The sequence below is a fragment of the Balaenoptera borealis genome, assembly GCF_965194805.1.
Source record: "Balaenoptera borealis genome assembly, chromosome: 8".
Lineage (NCBI taxonomy): Eukaryota > Metazoa > Chordata > Mammalia > Artiodactyla > Balaenopteridae > Balaenoptera > Balaenoptera borealis.
The window spans coordinates 111,627,784-111,644,785 of NC_138865.1; the positions used below are offsets into that span (position 1 = coordinate 111,627,784).

Sequence of the window (17,002 nt, forward strand, 5' to 3'; positions counted from 1 at the left end):
TGAGCGGAAGCGATGTCATCATAGCAGTGACCCTAAACCGTCGGGCACGTGACTCATTAGTGCTGCCCGTGGGCCTCCGAGGCCTTCAGGACCCTGGAGTCACCTTTAACCTTAGTATCTAGACAAAACGACCACCCCGACTCCTTGAAGAGCAGGACCTAGTCCCCCCCTCCTGCCTCTGCCCCCTCACGGTCACCTTGTCACTTTCCTTCACTCTATTTGGGGGTGGGGCTTGTCTCAAGCCCACACTGCAGCCTGTTTCTCCAATGGCTCCGTGTTTTCGTGCCCAGCTCCCTCATGGGCCATGGCTCCTCAGGTGCTGGGCACAGCAAGGCGCCCTGGCGCTGCCAGCTCTCTTCCTCCATTCCCCAAAGGGTGACCCGTGCAAAGCTGTTGCGTGCAGAGGAAGCAATTTTGCATGGAAGTCAGGTGGTCCCTGCTGGCAGGCATCAAACCCTCCCAACTCCCACCTACGCCATCTCCCCCCATCACTGTGGGGGCCCCCTCTAGACTCTTCTCTTCCCCAGCCCCTCCTTCTCAGTGCCCCTGAGCAGTTCTGAGCTCCTTTCCAGGCAGAGCCGTTTGACCCTTCACTGTCTGACCTCCTCCCCCTGGGCCCTGCCCAGAGGCCTTGCCTGACCAAATGAGCTTACAGGGGTGCTTCCTTAATAAAGGAGCAGAGTTCCCCAAGAAGGGTTTCTGCACCCTCCCAGGCCAGCCAGCTCACAGCTACTGCCACCTTCCATAAAAGCAATTTCTGCTATCTCATTGCATCAGGACACAGGACTTGCCACCTGTCACACAACAATGCTGATCTAACTCACCTGGCTGAGGCCATGTCTGAGTTGGAGAAGAAAGTGAGACATGAACCCACACCCCTACCTGCAGTGGGGGGCAAGCAGCTCTGTGTTCAGTGACAGACTCAGCCGTTTCCAGAAGGAAATTTCATGCTGCCGTAGAGAGAAGGGCTTGCCTCTTCCTCTCCAGCAATGATCCACTCATTCAACAGACCTCCGGAGACTCCTCTGGACTGGGAGAAGCGGGCAGAAAAGAATCAGAAGCAGTGAGCCGGTGGGTTAGTGACACACAGCCGACCTCAGTGCAGTGACGGAGAGAGGAGACGGAGGCTTTATGCAAAGTTCCTGCCACTTTTCCTAAAGCCGCTTCTTCTTCTTCCTTTTTTTTTTTTTTTTTCAATGAAAGCCCGAGTCCTAACCACTGGACCACCAGGGAATTCCCACTTCTTCCTCTTTTGCTCAAGAAATCATTTAGAAGCAAGTGAGAGGGAAGCTTCAACCCTGGGACTCCTGTACCCTACGGCAAGGCAAACTTCTCCACCCACCAGTCGCATAGCACCTGGGTCCCCCGCCGCCAGCACTGAATCCATTGTCCTCCCCAAAGCCCGCTTGTCTCTCTGGCTGCCCCATTTGTGTGCAAGGTGGTCTGGGCTAATGCCAGGCGCCGCCTTCCTTGTGCCTTAGTGAGTGTAACTCTCGGCTCCCTCGCTCCCTTCACCCTCCTGCCCCAGAGCAGGCAGAGTAACTTTTCTGATTGATGAGTTTGGGAAAAATCAACTGGGCTCAGTGCTTCCCTTTTATCCCTGGGAGCAAGCTGCCCACGGGGGGCAGGACTTCTCTTCTGCTCCTCTTTGCCCTCAGAGCTTCCTGGGCGGGCTCCCCAGTTCAGCACTTCCCAGGGGTACATGGACCTTATTCTGAGGCTCGGCTTGCAGGTCTGTTTGGCTCTCACCCACAAATATGCTTTCGTCAGGAACTAAGGTGACAGCTGGCCTTCATCAGCCTTGGCCTTATTTCTTAATTTGATCAGAACTCAGACGGGGAAGAATGTGGTTCTTTACTGGACTTCATCCAGACCTCCAGCAAAGGCACCACCGTCCACCCTTCCCTGAAATAAAAAGTCCACTTTACCTCTTCCCTCACCTCCATGCCTCGAGTTTAACCAATGCTTGTCAACACAATGTTTGCCAGACTCAACCACTTCACTCCACCACCACGCTTCTCCCTTGTCGAGGGCGCCACCATGCCCCAGGCAATCACAGCTTCCTCACTGTTCTCCCTGCTGGCACCATCTCTGCCCACTGTCCTCTTCTCTCCTGGTCACGTGACAGGTGCCCAGAGTCTGCCTCCGTCCCATGTACTCACTCACTACTTGAAACATCCACATTCTATTTAGAGAGGACCATTCCTCATGTCTCCCCCTTTGTTTCTCACTTTCCCTCTGGACAGGGAGTCTATTTTTATTTTATTTCATGGAATTTGCCTTTTGAAATAATTAACCGCCTTCTTGCAGCAATTTTTCTTCACCCAGGAATGCAAAAATCACATAACACATTGGAATATTTTTTAACACCCACTTTAAATTATGCAGTTGCAGTATTGTGATAAATATGTAGATCGGGGGAAGTTGGGGTAATATGTTCTGAGCCTGAAGCTGGACTCCATCCATCCCAATCCATGGAGGAGGTTGGCTGGGGGAGGGGCGTCAGGCACCCTCCTCGAATGGCCAAAAGCAAGAGATGTCCTCAGCTTTTCCTTCCTTTGCAAACCCAAGATCCAGAACACAGCCCATTCAGCCAGTACATTGCCCCCTTCTCTGGCAAGATGCTTTATGTGCCTGACCTCACTTCATGCTTCTGATAACCTGGGAATCAGAACTCCAATTTTACAGATGTGTAAAGTGAGGCTCAAAGTGGCCAAGCGAATTGCCCAGGGGCATGAGGCTAAGAAGTGGGCTCCCAGCACTGCTGTGCAAGCCAGAGAGTTTCCTGGTCGACGTGACTTTTCCATGACTCCAAGATGACTGGCATACATCTCCCTCTTTCTCCTCAAATCTCTAACGCCCTTCCCCCTTCCTCATGCTCAGCTCACTGTCTTGCTTTCCTGGCTCACTGATAGCATGAGGCAATCGGGAGAGAACCATCTCTTTGGATTGGATGTGTTGGAAAATGTTAAACAATGGCTCTCTGGATAAGAAGGCATTGATTTGTAGCACTTGCCAATTTCCATGGTGTAAATGTTCCCACTGTAGCCTACTTCAAGCTGCCAATGGTTTACTAACCAGCTCACAAAACGTTCCTGAAAATGTAACCGTCAGCTCTTCCAAGCCAGCCCCGGGGCACCACCAGGCTGAAACTACCTGCCCCAGGCCCTCCAACCTTCTTGCACCAGTGAATTCGCACTTTCTCCACCTTCCCTGCTCTCACAGAGTGTTCCCCACTGCCCCTGCTCCTTCGTGAGGCAGGTGCCTGCATGGGAATGCCCCAGAACCCTCCCCCTCACCCAGCAAGGATCGGACCCCTGCAAGCATTGCCTCTCCTTCCTGAGCCAGCAATTTCCCGCTCCACTCAATCCATCCCATCATCACACAAACATGTTGTGATATCTCCTGGAAGAAAACCTTCCCATGACCCTGCATCCTCCTCCAGGCACCACCCCATTTGGCTGAGTTCTTTTTGAGCAAAAAGTCTTGCAAGATGGTCTGGAGCTGCTGTTTCTGCCCCTTCCTCTTCCGTTCACTCCTCAGCCTACCTGATTAGACCTTCATCCCTACCACTCCTGAGGACTCTCTGGTCAAGGCACCCCAGTCCAGGAACTGTGGCCTTTGGCTCTTTGGCTTCTGCATATTTCTGGAAGTGTTGGAAAGCAGCTATGAGTCTGTCTACCACACCTGCCGAGACTTTGCCCCACACAGTCCCACCGCCTGGGATACTCTTAGATACCCCAGATCTTTGTACGACGCAATCCCTCACTTCCTCCAGGTTTCTGCTACAGTGACCACCTGGTTGAAAAAAGTGTCCCTCTTCCCCTCTGTGTCCTTTCTCTGCTTTGTTCTCCCCACAGCTCTTATCACGGCCTGACATATTACACATTTACTGATGAATTTGTTTATTGTGTATGGCAGAATGTAAGCTCTCTGAAGGCAAGGGTTTCATATTTTGGTCATGGATACATTCCCAGTGCCTGGAACACATAGTAGGTGCTCAGTAAATATTTGTGAGCCAAGTGAATCAATGAATGCATGAACAAAATAGTGGAACTGAAATTCAAATCCAGACCTGTTTGATTTCATAGGCTGTGGCCTTCCCTCTCTGCTGCAAGGCCTTCTTTATAGTTATCTCCATGAGCCAGAAGACTCAGGGGGCCAATCCTAAGATTTCTTTGTTCTGTTATGGTCTTGTTGGGTTTTTTCCCCCCTTTTGGGTACTTACAGTTAGAGACCTATTTCTCTCTAGCTTAAAATTTTTCATGGTACCACATGGCCTTTAGGAAAAATCTAAAATCTTGAGCCTGGCATACACAATGCCCCCATCTTCTGATACTGGAGTCCTTCTCTAGTCTTACCCTTACCTCCACCAAGGGTGCTCCACAGCCAGCTGAGCACGTGCAACTCCCCTCACATGCCAGATCCTGTCCTCGTGTATTAGTTTGCTCAGGCTGCCATAACATAGTATCACAAACTGGATGGCTTAATCAACGGAGATGTATTTTCTCGTGGTTCTGGCAGTTAGAAGTCCAAGATCAAGTGTTGGCAGGGTTAAGGGAAGGAACTGTTCCAGGCCTCTCTCCTTGGCTTGTGAACAGCTATCTTCTCCCTGTGTCTTCACATTGTCTTCCCTCTGTACATGTCTGTGTCCTAATTTCCTCTTCTTCTAAGGACACCAGTCATATTGGATTAGGGTCCATCCATAGGACCTCATTTTACCTTCATTACCTCTTCAAAGGCCCTGTCTCCAAATACTGTCACATTGTGAGGTACTGGGGCTGAGGATTTCAATATGAATTCCTGGGAAACACAATTCAGCCCCTGATGCTTGGCCTGGCTAACTCAACTCCCTATCCCTCCCCTTCCCTGACTCCACACCCCGAAGGGTGGCATCTGCCACCCTATTCTGCGATCCCTTGAACTGCCTGCCCTGCCCCCCCAGGGCATGCTAGGTTGGAGTAACTGTTTTTTATGTCTCCACCTCCCCTCGTTAGACTGTGAGGTCCTTGAGTCCAGCTGACAGACCCACTTGGGAGCCTGCCTTTGACCTTAGCACAAGGCCAGCACACAGTAGGTATTTAGGAGATGGCTGAGCACAGGCAGAAAAAATGGAAGGAGGCACAGAGAAACAGGTTTTTGAGGGATTTCTTCTTGTTGCTAAAATTTCTGCTTCTTACTATTTCCTGAAACAACGCCCTGGGGCAGATGAAGTGACAAACTGCTGAGAGCTACATCTTTCCTGCTCCCACAGTCAAGGGTGAGAGTTCCTTCTGAATTTTTGGGGGGTCAACTCACTGTGTTTTGAGAAACTGAGTCCACTGAGAGTCCTTGGATTTAATTCTGACTTTCTTCACTAACTGACTTCGTGAGGCTGGTTTGCAGCTCACTTCACCACCGTGAGCATCCGTTTCCCTCCGACAAACAGGCGTCATCACCCCGACCTGTTATGAGAATCAGAGAAAACAATAGGTGGCTAAGTGCCTTAAAAGAATTCAGCTCTATTCAGATGAAGATCTTATGTTATTGAATTCTAAATGGTGACATGGAAATTATTTCCCTTGAGTATTGTATATATTGCTGTTAAATAATAGAACTTTCCTGATTTGGAATAATTGGGGGGAAGGTGTTTGTGAATTAGTGATAAGTCTGAATTATGGGACACTGCAAAATTTTTATTACTTTCAAATTAATGCGAATTAATGACTAACCCTGTATTGTCAAGACAATGTCCCTTAGGAACATTGCTTTAATGAACAGATAAGAATCATGGGTAATTAAGCACTCACTATAAACAAGAGGGTACAAACTGAGTGATTTTTAAAGCACTGGAAAAATTTCTTAAAAAAGCTCCCAGTGTACCATTGGTGTGTTTGGCAAATATTTTCATGATACCCCACTTAGGTCGGATGATGAAAAATTCCGAGTAAGCAGGATTGTGAGTCACTGAAGCGTGATATTCCAAAACGACAGGCTTGGGTTGGTGCTCAGAATGGCAGGTGCTGGCAACCGGCAATCTTGTGAATTGCCCAGGACCCCTCAAGCCTGCAGATGGCTGAAGAGCTGGCATTACATCCAACAGCTGCACCCCCATCACACACATACACGTAACCTTACACACACAACCATTTCTCATTTGCACATGTTCTTCCATACCCAATTACATGTACACGTCCATAAAAGTCACACACAATCACTTGACACACCTATTCCTACACTCACAGATATGCATACACACAATCTGACGTGTGCACGCATACACACACAACATAACAAAGACAACCACAAAGGCTGAGTATTCCACTTAGGATCCCAACACTAAGTAAGTCCCAGAGGACTCAGGCTGTGCTCCATGCATGTCTTTCCTGAAGAGATGACACAAGATGGGCTCCAAATACAGGTGTTCACTCTGCTTCCAAAGAGCTTGAGGTAAGACTCTCCACTCTCCAACTTGTTAGGGAGAAAGCAGAGCATACCTTGAAAAGAATGATGGAAACAAAAATCAGGAAACCAAGAAGAACAACAGTAATGGCTAATAGGTATTTGGCACTTGCCATGTGCATCTGTGCTAAGAACTTTAATGCATTTTCTCCTTTGCTCCTTGTAAGAATCTCATGAGGAAAGAGATATTATCATCACCATTTTACAGATGAGGAAACTGAGGCTAGAGAGGCTAAGTGACTTGTCTAAAGTGCCACATCTAGCATGTGCTGAGCCAGGATTCAAACCCAAGTTTGCCTGTCTGTCTCCAATAGATATTAACCAAACTCTGTATGAGATTCAGAAGAGGTGGACTTGTACAAAATAAAAATTGACAAGACAGGCAGTATGTGTGTGTGGGGAGGTGGGGGTGTTATACTGAACAGGGAAAGAAAGAGGAGTAAACTGGTACTCTGGGAGGTACAACAGCCCATGGGAGTGCGAGGAAAGCCAAGCCCCCAGGACAGCCTCCAACATTAAGGAGTCTAAAGCTGACTTTACTGGAAGGGACACATGGTGATTGGTGTCTCCTCTTTGAGCCTCAGGGTCAGATACCTGAAGTAATTATAGTTATCAATTAATGGAGCATTTATTGAGATACTACTAAACACTTTAGGAGCAACATCTCCTTTGATCCTCCCAATAACCCTATGGAGGAGGTGCAGTTACTAACTTCACTTTATAGATAAGAGAATTGAGGCTCAAAAAAAAAAAAAAGAAAGAAAGAAAGAAAGAGAAAAGAAAAGAAAAGAAAACTGAGGCTCAGAGAAGTTACCAAGTCAGGGAGCTAGTGAGTAACAGAGCTAAGACTCGAACCCAGATCTGGCTTACTCCAAATCCCGTGCTCTTTTCTTGCTTTGTCTGTATCTGACTCGTCCTGCTGGAAGATGTGCTGAGAATAATCATGGCTTTGATCACACCCCTGAATGGAGAAATGGGTAGTAACAGAGATTTGGGAGCCTTGGTGCTTTCTTTCTACAGATTATCAGGACTGGAAAGGAAGAGAGGAGGCAAGAATTATTAGGTGCTGTTGAAAATGTCTGGATTTCTGGACAGTGGTTTATGAGATTGGAGTAATGAGAAATCTTGGTTAACAATCCGTGGTCAACAACCATTATTGTGCTTTGTTCTTGTTTTTATTATAATTCTACTTATTAAGCTGGAGCTCTTGGACCCAACGCAATGGACATTCAATGGAATGTACAGGAGGAAAAAGACACACATCTGCCCACCGTGGGAATGACAGCTTTCATTCTACAACTGTGTTTTAAGCCTGGTGATAATGGTTTGAGAGAAAATTGTGAAAGCACTATCCTTGATCTCTAAGACCTGTGAGAATGTCACAGAGGTCAATGGACGAGGAGCGAGGGGTAGAGAATGGAAGAGACTGTAATCTTTCATCAGCACCGTGGACAGCAGCCAAGAGGGCAAGGATGGGGAGCTGTCCTGGGTACTAGTGCTAACAGCTGGGAGAAGAGGACATTTATCAAGTCGGCTATGTGCCAGGCACTATTCCAATGCTGTACATATGTCATCTCATTTAATATGCCCAATGGGGGCTTCCCTTGTGGCGCAGTGGTTGGGAATCCATCTGCCAATGCAGGGGACACGGGTTCGAGACCTGGTCCGGGAAGATCCCACATGCCGCGGAGCAACTGGGCCCGTGAGCCACAACTACTGAAGCCCGCGAGCCTAGAGCCTGAGCTCCGCAACAAGAGAAGCCACCGCAATGAGAAGCCCGTGCACCTCAACGAAGAATAGCCCCTGCTCGCCACAACTAGAGAAAGCCACGCACAGCAACGAAGACACAATGCAGCCAAAAATTAAAAAATAATAAATAAATAAGTAAATAAATAATATGCCCAATGGGTCTGCAATGTAGATGTCATTTCTCCCACTTTACAAATGCAAATATTGAAGATCAGTGACAGAGAGCATCTTGTCCACATGCACACGACAAATAATAGAGCTGGGATCTGAATCTACAAGTATCTGGCTATTGCTCTAGCCCCTCTTCCCTGTTGCCTCCACAGATACTAAAGACCTCCCACTCTCCATTCTCACCAGAGTGGGGAGTCCACCTTGGATCTCTCTAGGGGAATCATCAAACATAGATGATCTTGGGCTCAGGCTGGTGAGGGCCTGATTTGTGACTCTTTTAGTACTGGGAGCAGGGCCCCCGGGAAATGGAGTGTCTTATTCACTCCCAGCCACACACCTGTCTTCCAACCATGGCCAAAACTTTGATCAGAGGGAGATAATGGCAGCCCTAGCTGATAAAGGGGAAGAGGTGTCCTGCAGGCCACCTGAAATGGAGGCACAGAGATCTCCACCCACAGGCTCAGATCCCCCATCTCAGAGCCCTTTCAGACTAGCAGAGGTTATAAGGCTGCCTTAGCAGTCTCAGCCCCTCTCCCCCAAGGGGTGCTGCCCAGTGGACATCTAGAACCTCCTGCTCCCTGAGCCCCACTGCTGAGCCCTACTGCTTTCTGTGGGAAAGATAAGTCTGAAGGGCTGGGCTGAGGTCTGATTTAGAAGAGATTTGAATTCTGAGCTACAGAATTTACATTCTTTTACACAGAAAATACGGAGCCCCCTAAAAATCACCAGCCATTTTTAAAATCTTTACTAAGAGCCAGGCATGGTGCTTGGCCATTTCTATACATTTTATCATTAAACCATCACTACAATCTTGCAATAAACTACCATGAAATAGTTACAATCATCCCGATTCTTACAGTTGATGAAATTGGGGTCCAGAGAGGGGAAGGGACTTGTTGAAGTCACAGAGCTGATTCTGGGGCAGAATCAGGATGAAAACTCTGGCCTGTGTAACTCCTAATTCTGCACTTACTCTCTCATGGCCAGGGGACATTGATCCCCTGAGGGCCAAGGACCTAGGGCTCAGGAGAAAGCTTGAGCTGGAGGCTGGACAGAGAGGGATTTAGGGTCTCTCTCATTAGGGGTGGAGTCACCACAGTTGCAGCCATAAACCTACTTCACAGGGAAATTACTTGGGAACCATACAAATTAATGGCATTTTCTAGGATTCTTAAAAAGATTTATTTGGGGCTGTCTATACGGCAATGGGGGGGTAGTCTCCAGACTCTCAGGGAGGGGGCTAAAGCTGGGAGTGGCATGAAGTAAAGCAAAGGAGTGCCTTAGAGGTCACTCCAAAGACCAGAGACCCACTCCCATCCAAGGGAATCCAGCCTCAGTCTTTGAGTCTCTGTTCCAGGCCTCCCAGCCCCACTAATTCTCTCCCGCCCCTCCCAGATGAAAGCACAGTCCTTCCAGGCCACGCCCAGAGGGATCTTTCTCCTCATGGCCAGCTCTAGACAGATCAATCTCTTGCTTTAAAAAGATGCCTCTGCAAGACTCAGTTTCCTCACTTGTAAAATGGGAATAGTAATATCCACCCAGAAGTGTCACTGGCCTGGCTCATGAGGGTGAGACATGGCCACCGGGTTGGCTGGGCAAGCCCTGGGCTGCCAAGTGGCCCCAGGACAGTGAGTCAGTGCTCTGGGTCTGAGAGCATCAGTGGCCGTGCTCTGTGGTCTGGTGGCCAAAGAAGGGAGGCCTAAATTAGTGGCCACTCTGGCAGCTGCCCAAGGCCTTTGTGGTTCTGAGCTCACCCCTACCCACCCTGGGAAGGTTCAGTCTCATAAGACTCAAAGCAGCCCATAACCAAGGCTTTTGATCACTCTGCAATCCTTCTTGTTCCCCTTCGGGCATGACAAATCAATTGCAAGTCCCCAGAGGTGTCATTTTCTCTCACTTCTGGGACTTGGCACATGCTGCCCTCTGGCTAAAGCTCTCCTCCACTCCGACTCACCGGCTAATTCCTGTTACACCTTCAGGTTAAGACCTCAGCTTAGACCCCTCTTCCTTGACTCCTAGCTGGGGTAGGTATCACTGCTCTGTGCCCCATGTGCACTGGGGCGTGGGGTGACTTGGGGGCTGAATGGAAAATGAGGCAGGAGACGTGGGGGTCATTGCCTCCATAATCCACACCTGTGGCTGGAGAGGGAGCTGCAAGCAGCAGGAGGTGTGGGCTGGGGCCGGGGTGCGCCACTGTGGCAGCCGCCTGGAAGTTTTCCTGAGCTCAGCCTCTCCTGGGAGGCTCCCAGGGGTAGCGCTTTGTGAAGCTGGCCCCAAGGGTGGCTCTGCTTACCTGGCGGATTGGAGTGGGAGGCGTCCTCAGAGGATCGGGGCCACCAGCTGGCAGGGCTCAACGCAGCACTGCCCAACCCCCGAGCTCCTACCTGCCAAGAGGGGGCAGGCAGGGAGGAAATCTATGGGAGGACCCAGATCTAAGTCTGGACTTAGCTCTGCACAAACTCAAGTCAGTAAACTCAGCGTGTGCAGCTGCATGTGGCCTACATTAAAATGTGTGGCTGTGAGCCTACCGGGAACCGACTAAGTGTTTATGTGCCTGTGTGTGTCTTTGCACACAAGTATGCCGTATGTGGGGGTCCACGTGCATGTGTGTGCCTATAAGTGTGCATCAATGTGTCAGCACCTGTGATCTGTGCGTGAACTCATGGGTTTGTGACATATGCAGCTGTGTGTTAGCAAACAGTCTAATGATTGTGCATGCTGGCCTCGGACTTTCACCCACTGTGATTCAAATCCCAGTTCAACCGCTTCCGAGCTCTGTGACCTTAAGCAATTCACTTCACTTCTCTGAGCCTTGTTTTCCTCATCTGTAAAATGGGGGTGAAAGTTATAATGCTCATCCTGACTGATTTTTGCAAAGGGATTAGGTAGCAGTATACGTAAAGTACTTAACACAGTGCTTGGTTCATTGGAAATAATAAATATTGGTAATTAGCCTTTGCATTATGTGTGGTTGTCTGTGAGTTTACATGTATATCTAAGCATGCGTTTATGGGCCAGTCTTGGGTTAGTCATATAGTATTGTGTGTTTATGTGTAAGCACGTACGTCAGTGTGGACATGTGTCTATATGTCACCTTTAAAAAAAACCTCTCTATGGTCCCCTGGAAGCTCAGGTGCCAGGGCAACCACTAGGAATGAGATTTATATTCCTAACATGCCTTAAAACCACCTTCTCTGACCCCTAGTCTTTGAAAGGAGATGATTGTTCTTTCAAAAAATCAAAATTTGAGTTATCTGGAACTCACACCATATCAAACCCCCATACCTAGGAAACATGTATGTAGTGCACACGTGTATACACATATTAACGTCCATGATCATCCATGGCTCACCTGTGTAGCCCAACCCGCAGCTCAGGAGCCAGCACAAGGTGGGCAACAACTAGTACTCCTTGACTGAGTGATTCCATCTTGAGCTTGGAAGGGAGCAGAGGTCCCTGCAAGCGGGAAGAGTCCTGAGCATGACCGCTAGAGAGGGGCAGGCCTTGAACGCCGCCTCCAATTCAGGGCCAGTGTCACCGCATGTACCTTACAACAAACAGCATGGATCTGAAGTCAGATAGACACGGGTTCAAGCCTTGTTCCTGCATTGGCCCCCAGACACAGGAGTGTTGCACTTGGCTGCAGTTTCTCTGAGCCCTTTGCCTGGGCCTGACCCTAACCCCAATGCTGCAGCTAGAGAAGACTCAGACCTAGTCTTACCTCAGGAGGCTCTGGATCCCAAACAGACCATCCCAGCGGGTGTGACACACCCAGGGGATTGTAGGGGATGACTGGGGGCTCAGGAAAGGTAGAGTCCAGCCAGCGCAGGGACAAGGCTGGCTTTGCTACTCAAAACGCAGACTAGGGAGATGGATAATGAAACTGAGAGAAAATGGATAGAGTAATTTTATGTCTGTTGAATCGGATACATTTTAAAATGGGGCTTGTATTTTTACATCAATGTTTGTAACAGTCTGACTATCCACAATAGCCAAAAGGCAGAAACAACAAAAATATCTGTTGACGGATGAATGGGTAAACAAAATGTGGTCTATACATACAATGAAATATTATCCAGCCTTAAAAAGGAAGGAGATCCTGACACATGATACAATATTGTTATGCCAAGTGAAACAAGCCAGACACAAAAGGACAATACTGTCTGATTCCACTGATGTGAGGTACCTAGAATAGTCAAATTCATAGAGAAGAAGTAGAATGGTGATTGCCAGGAGCTGGAGGGAGGGGGAATGGGGAGCTGTTGTCTAGTGGGGACAGAGTTTCAGTTTTGTAAGATGAAAAACGTTCTGAAGGTAGAGGGTGATGACGGTTATGCAACATGGTTGTACATGCAAAAGTACTTAATGCTACTCAATCATACACTCGAAAAGGGTTCAAATGATAAATTTTACATTATGTTGATTTTACCACAATAAGAAAATGGAGTTTGTATTTACATTTTTTTAAAAGTCAGATTTATTGGAGGTATAACTTACATACACTAAAATACACCCTTTTGAATGTATCCTTCTATGAATTTTGGCAAACACTGTCATGTAACTACCACCTCAATCAAGATACGGAACATTTCCGTCACTCAAAAGTTCCTTCATGATCCTTTGTCATCAGTGCCCTCCCCTCCCCAAAACCCAGCCCCTGGCAACCACTGATCTGTTTTCTGTCACTATAGTTTTGTTTTTCTTTAATGTCATATAAATGGAATCACACAGAATGTAGCCTTTTGAGTCCGGATTCTTTCACTTAGCATAATGCATCTGAAATTCACCCATACTGTGGGTATCGATAGTTCTTTCCTTTTTATCGCTGAATACTATTCCAGTGCATAAGATGTACCATACTTTATCTATTCACCATTGAGGGACATTTGAGTTGTTTCCAGTTTACAATGATTGTAAATAAAACCACTGTGAATATTATCATACAGGTTTTGTGTGGACATAGGTTTCCATTTCTCTTGGGTACATATTTAGGAGTGGGATTGCTGGGTCATATGGTAAGTGATTATTTGACTTTATGTAAAACTACTATTTTCCAAGGTGGTTATACCTCACTTTGTTTTTAAGTTTTTTAAAGTAACTTATTTTATTGTATTCTACAAAAACATCTCTCCATCATGGGTTGGAAAGGGAAAAAAAAAACCCAGCTTGGTTCCACCCCACAGTTAGTTTGAGAAGCTCTAGTTTGGGAGGAGTCAGTAGATGAAGCACTGGGGTAAAGCCTTTTAAGCAGAGAGAACAGCACGTGCAAAGGCCCAGGGGAAGGAGAGGGCTTGGCACACCTAAAGAACTGGGAGCATGGGATGGGGCAGGGAGCCAGCTGGTGAGCCTTGAGGCTGGGAATGGGGTCAGGGACCAGATGGTGCAAGAGGAGGCTGAGTTGGGACTTCATCTGGCATGGGGTGTGGAGAGCCTTTGAAGGATCTTAAGCAAGAGAGGAAAATGATTTGATTTACATTTCAGAAAAGTTCCTCTGGCTGGGAGTGGCATGGATGCCCACGTGGGTATACACGTGTGCATTTTTTATTGTGCTTCTGCATGGCCGTGTGTATGTCATCCGTGTTTGGTGTTTTGGGGTGGGAATGACTGTGAGTGGCTATGAATGTGGGCTGGCAGAGCCACAACGGGAAGGAGGCCTGACAGTGGCAGGCACGGGCTCCTCCTACAGGCTCCCAGCCAGCTGAGGATCAACGAGTGGCTCCTCCCAGGGTCCCCCTTGGGGCCTCTTAAGAAGCCATGCCCTTCCAAAGGGACCAGCTCCCAGGAGTTCAGCTTGTTTTGTTCAACTAACATCACTGGGGGCCCTCAGTGCCTCCATCGCTACCCTCTGGGATGCCCCCTCCCCCATGCCAGGCTGGGGGAAGGTGACTTCCTTTGGCTGCAGTCTCAGGACCTCAAATCAGGTGAAGCATCAGACAATGTTCAGAGAGCAAGACCCCTTCTTACTGAAAGGGTTAATATTTTTACTCCATAAAAGGTTTGTGCAAGAAAGACATGAAACCCAGGAGTTTTAAAGAAAATGATAAGCAGATCCATGAAACCCAGGAGTTATAAAGAAAATGATAAGCAGATCCAACTCCACAAAAATAAAATATTTTATGCAGTGAAAGGCACCAAAGAAATTTAAAAGACAAACAAATTGACTGGGAATAAGTATCTGTAATTTATATTGTAGACAAAGAGTAATATCTACAATATATAAAGAGTTCCCACAAACAAATAAGAAAACAACAGCAATCCAATAGTAAAATGGGTTAGATATATGGTCAAGTATTTCAGAAAGAAATATTACAAATGGTCAGTAAATAGATGAAGAAAACTTGAGCTCATTAGTAACAATGAAAATTAAAACATGTGAGGAAATCACTTTTTGCCCAACAGATTTACTAAACTAAAAAACTGGTGATATTCTGTGATGGGGTGGGGTGGGGAAATGAGCACATTCATATGCTGTTAGAGGGATGTAAATTAATTTTACATTAATTGTAATTAATTAAGGGGGCAATTTAGTAATATCTATCAAAATGAAAAGTATGTGTATTCTATCTGCCAGCAATTCCACTGTAAACATTTATCCTACAAAATTACTAGCACATACATGCAAGGATCAGGTTACTCCCTACAGCATTGCCAGTAGTACAAAAATATTTGAAACAACTTAAATGTCCTTCAGAAGAATTATGGTTGAATAAATTGTGGTATATCTACAACTCTGGAATACTATAGCACTATCAAAAAAGAATAAAGTAGATCTATATTACTGATATAGAATCTCTAATATGTTTTCTAATATGAAAAGCAAAATTTACAACAATATGTGTTAGATAATTCTACTTGTGCCTTTGAACAATTCTGTGTGTAAATGGGTTTAATAGTTTGAAAATTATTAATGTACTTTAAAAATAAAATTCTGATCTTTGCAATAGTTGGTCAGGGAACATTCATTGGCCTGGGGGGAACTGGGAACATTATAGAAGTAGAAAGAGAAAGGCACATTCAACTTCAGACATTCAAAAATAGGATTTTATAGCTAGATGATCGTCAACTACCTGTAGTTCCTATTTATCAATTAAAAATTTAGCCATGTGGTTAGAGTTGGGAAGGAGGAGGTGACATTGGGGAAATCCTACCCCAAAGATGGAGCAGAGAGAGAAAGGCAGGAAGGCAGTGAGGCAGGGAGACAGGAGGGCCCCAGTTTCCACCTTTCGGGGCCTGGCTTAGAGGAGGGATGGCAGTGGGTTAAGGGGGTAAGTGAAGGGATGTTATAATTAATAACAAAGAGGCTATGGCCTCCACTCCCCATTTTCGCCTCAGGAAGAGATCATCTGAGGATGCCACCACAAAACCTGGGCTGTGGTACCCAGCCTCTGAGATGACCCTCATGGTCACCTTCTTGGCTAGTCCCTGTTGGGACCAATTCTCCTGGAGCTTGCTATGGACTGAATTGTGTCCCTCCAAAATTCAAATGTTAGAGCCCTAACCCACAATGTGACTGTATGTGGAGACAGGGAGATAAGGATTAAGGTTAACCAAAGTCATAAGCGTGGAACCCTAATCCCATAGGACTGGTGACCTTATAGAGATCTCTTATAAGAGATCTCATTCTGTTTCTCTCTGTGTCTCTGTCTGTCTGTCTCTCTGCCATGTGAGGACACAGTGAGAAGGTGGCCTTCTACAAGCCAAGAAAAGAACTCTCAAAAGGAACCAAATTGGCCAGCACCTTGACCATGGACTTTCTAGTCTCTGGAACTGTGAGAAATAAACTTCTGTTGTTTACATCTCTCAGTCTGTGGTACTGTGCTATGGCAGCCCAAACTAAGACAGAGTTCTCACATTTTATATGACTTGTGAGCAAGGCACTGACTGTCGTTTGTTCTGGGATCTCTTGTCAAGGATATTTGTGTGGCAAACTTCCTTGGAAGACAGACAGAGGAAGACATATCTCCCTCTATGGCAAAGGGCAGGCATGCTACTGCCCATTACAGAAGCCCTGGGTTTCCTCAGCTCAGAGTCCTCACCTACAATACAACCCACTGTGTGTGCAGCTGACTTCTAGCCCTCTTCATGTTGATCTGTGGGAATTGGGCATTGGGTGAAAAAAAAATGCTGAGTCTCTGGCTACTGCTATTGTTGTAATAAATTGTCCTCTGAGTCTGACCCAGGACCCTCATGTCTTCTGCCAGCAATCAAGAAGCAGGAGCAGGCTAGATTCTTAGCTTGTACGTAGGGTAAAATCTCAGACCCTGCACAGTTCCTGACAGTCCTTCCCGACACTGAATCAGACCTGACCCCCGTGGCCAATAGAATACTGTGGAAGTGATGTTATGTGACTTCAAGACCAAGTCATAAGAGATGATACAGCTTCTGCCTGGTTCTCCGGGGATGCTCACGCTTGGATCCCAGTCACCATGCTGTGAGGAAGCTCAAGTTGCCCCACGGAGGGGCCCACATAGACAGCAACACAGCCCTCACCAGCTTGTGAGAAATGTGAGTGAGCCAACTTGGAAGGGGATCCTCAGCCCCAGTCAAACTTCTGCAGCCCTCCAACATCTTACTGAAATCTCAGGAGTCATTCAGCCAGAACTGCCCAGTCAAGCCACCTCTAAATTCCTGACTCAGAGAA

General features: G+C 47.0%; 1 long non-coding RNA gene across 1 annotated transcript in view; it reads left to right on the forward strand.

The window, feature by feature from the left end:
* Positions 1 to 555: 555 nt before the first annotated feature.
* Positions 556 to 17,002, forward strand: part of LOC309633958 — a 253,401-nt gene continuing 236,954 nt past the window's right edge. Inside the window, exon 1 of the long non-coding RNA XR_014247789.1 lies at positions 556 to 4,268. This is a non-coding gene — a long non-coding RNA (uncharacterized lncRNA). The remainder of the gene's footprint in view (positions 4,269 to 17,002) is intronic.